The sequence below is a fragment of the Hyperolius riggenbachi genome, chromosome 10 (assembly GCF_040937935.1).
Source record: "Hyperolius riggenbachi isolate aHypRig1 chromosome 10, aHypRig1.pri, whole genome shotgun sequence".
NCBI classification, from domain to species: domain Eukaryota; kingdom Metazoa; phylum Chordata; class Amphibia; order Anura; family Hyperoliidae; genus Hyperolius; species Hyperolius riggenbachi.
In genome coordinates, this window is record NC_090655.1 from 73476282 (window position 1) to 73479600 (window position 3319).

General features: G+C 48.1%; 1 pseudogene; it reads left to right on the forward strand.

The window, feature by feature from the left end:
* The first annotated feature begins 514 nt into the window (after positions 1 to 514).
* On the forward strand, positions 515 to 780 carry LOC137536682 (protein kish-A pseudogene; annotated as a pseudogene).
* The last annotated feature ends 2539 nt before the right edge of the window (positions 781 to 3319 follow it).

Genomic DNA, 3319 nt, shown 5'->3' on the forward strand with positions numbered 1-3319 from the left:
TTTAAATTGATATGTTACTAATTTTAAAATGTTAATATGAAGGAAAATTAACCAGGATAGAAAGGACCAGTGTGGTTTGAATTTTAAAACAACATATTTTTCTAATGAAATTTTTATCGTACGCGTGACAAGTGGTGTGACGCGGGCGTGATCAGGGGCGTGGCATGGGTGTGGCTTAAGTGTCCCTCTTTCTCATCTCAAAAAGTTGGGAGGTATGCACTAAGTGTGACAGTCCTGGATCATTCCACCCCAGCATCAACAGTGCAACCATCTGTCCTGTTACAACTTTATCAGAAACAACAGCGCACGAGAATGAGAAGAGGACCGGACAATGCAGAGATGTATGTGGATCCAGCATGAACATCCTGTACCTCTGTGCTTACCTAAGGTAGCTTTGCTTCTGGTCAGTTATACTTTAAGGTGTCCATAAACTATGAGGGTAGGAGGGACACACTAGGCAGAATCGCATATGAATTGTGCTATGGAAAGCAGGTGCGTAACACAGCGAAGCCCCTGGAAGTGTGATGTGGCTGAGAGTGGAGAGCTGGAACCACTAGAACCATGTCTGCCATGTTTAACTTCCAGAGCTTACTGACAGTGATTCTCCTGCTGATATGTATGTGTGCTTATCTACGAGCAATGGTGCCCAATGTTCTTGACAAAAATAAAACTGGAGTACTTGGCATATTCTGGAAGTGTGCACAGATTGGTAAGCGGAAAAGTCCTTACGTTGCTGTATGTTGCGTAGTGATGGCGTTCAGTATACTCTTTATGCACTGATCTTCACGCACAGTTTTTGTTTGGCTTGGTTTTGTTTTTATTTTCCATCAAGGTGTCCAGAAACAAAACATGGAAGCTCGGGACCAAACGGTCTTAAGGATAAGAATCTCCAATGACCAGAATTTGGAAGACCTTGTTTTTGATCTTTATATCTGTTGAAACTCACATTTTTTTCGTGGGGGTAAAAAGACTTTTCAGAAAAGCTTAGTAAATTATTTCAGACATTGTGACGATGAGATGCTTTATCACTTAATTGCAGACTAAAATAACAAATAAAAGTGGTCCGCGGCTGTACATACACCTAACTAGCTTGTTCCTATGTGGGGAGGTGGAGGGCTGATGTAGCAGCATATGAGGTGCATCACAGAGTGGGTGGGGTGAGTAAGGAGAACAATGCCCTCGGCCAATTTGATCCGCCAGGTTGATCACTGGCCAAGGAACTGATGGAGGTCAATGGCCGATGTACACACCCTAGGCAGAGATGATGGTCCCAACTGGCAAGGTAGTAGATGTGGTGCCCCCGTGGTCCTTTTGGTAAGCTAAAGTGGAGCGAGGTCAGAGAAGGTGGCAGGTGGGCCAGTTGACACCCAATAGGCCCCAAGCACCAGCCTAGGTTGCCTGGTGGATGATCCTGCTCTGCCGCGGCCATCATCAAAGGACCAAAACATGACTACTCCAAGGACATTACCAGAGTGGGACACTGATAATGCCTTGTCTTGAACACCAAACTGGTCAGAAATGGTCAGGATTTAAAGGGAACCTTAAAGGGAACCTGAACTGAGTAAAATTATTTAAAATAAACACATGACGTAGCTGCAAATGAATATTACATACTAACCTCGCCGTCAGTTCCTCTCAGAAGATCACCATTTTCTTCTTACAGTGATCCCTTCCAGTTCTGACAATATTTTGGCCATTTTCATAATGGAGGACGGAGAATTCCATTGATCACAGTGGACAGATAGGACGCAGGAGAGGAGAGAGAGCTTGAGGAGTCGACTACACAGGAGGTAAGTATGACATGTTTGTTTATTTTGACTTTTAATTTTCAGTTCAGGTTCTCTTTAACTCAGAATCGGCGGGCCACCATGCGTATTATTGCACGCGTTTCCGAAGGTACAGGACGCTATAGCGGGAGTCAACACGTATCTTTGTACGCATTGCACCTGCAATGCCCGTCGACTCCAAGTCGGCAAAACGAAACTAGCTGGTGGCGGTGGACCAGAGAATCTAGGAGTGACTTCAATGGCACAGGATGGCTGCAGGGGGCTGGTAGAAGCCCCAGGTAAGTGAAACTCTTTTTTTGTACTTGAGTTAAGGTTCCCTGGGACTCCATAACTGCTTTTACTTTTCCCATGAAGAGCTTAAATGATGAGGGTAAATTGATTCATGTTTTCCTGAGACATAACCTCAAGCAAAACAGAGCTCAGACAGAGTACTTTGCAGCGAGAAGAAAGCTGATCAGCTAAGGTTCAGATCAGAACAAGGCAACCTCAGGCACAAACACAACCTTTTACAAGACAGAGTCAGGTTTACCACTGACCTGCGGCAATGAATGAACAGGGAAACTATCCCCTCATGTCATCAGATAATGAGTGTCTGCCTAATGACTTTGTCCATTCACACACAAGCCAGATGCCAGAGAAAAGACAGTGTATGTTGAGACATGCTTCAGCATAGTGTCCATTATAAGCTCAGACACTTCACACTGACATGAGCATAACTTCTCTATACAGGTTCCAGTGATGATGGTACACATACAGCATAACTTCTATAACTCTATACATGTTCCAGTCAGGGCCGGCCCGCTCATGAGGCGGGGTGAAACTTTTGCCTCAGGCGGCAAATTTCTAGGGGCGGCATCCGCCCGTCGGAGGGTGCGAGGAGCCGGCCGCCCAGCTGGAGGGGTAGCGGGCAGGACGGGGGTATTGGGCCTAGCGGCGGGGAGGGGGGTCGGACCCCCCCTCCCTCGCCTGGGTCCCCCGTCCTCCGCTCCCCTCCAGCCTTAAATCCATCAGAAGCGCAACTCTCGTAAGAGGCAGTGGGCGGGGAAGACTCACCTCTTCCTCGCTCGATCCAGCGTGCGCTCCACTGACGTCACTTCCTGCAACGCCGCCCACTGTATTGTAAATGGACGGCGCTGCAGGAAGGGACGTCAGTGGAGCGCACGCTGGATCGAGCGAGGAAGAGGTGAGTCTTCCCCGCCCACTGCCTCTTACGAGAGTTGCGCTTCTGATGGATTTAAGGCTGGAGGGGAGCGGAGGACGGGGGACCCAGGCGAGGGAGGGGGGGGTCCGACCCCCCTCCCCGCCACTAGGCCCAATACCCCCGCCCTGCCCGCTACCCCTCCAGCTCGGGGGCGGCGGCAGCAATAATTTTTTCAAAATTTGCCTCGGGCGGCAAAAAGTCTAGGGCCGGCCCTGGTTCCAGTGATGATGGTACACATACAGCATAACTTCTATAACTCTATACATGTTCCTGTGATGATACTACATGTACAGCATAACTTCTATAACTATATACATGTTCCAGTGATGAT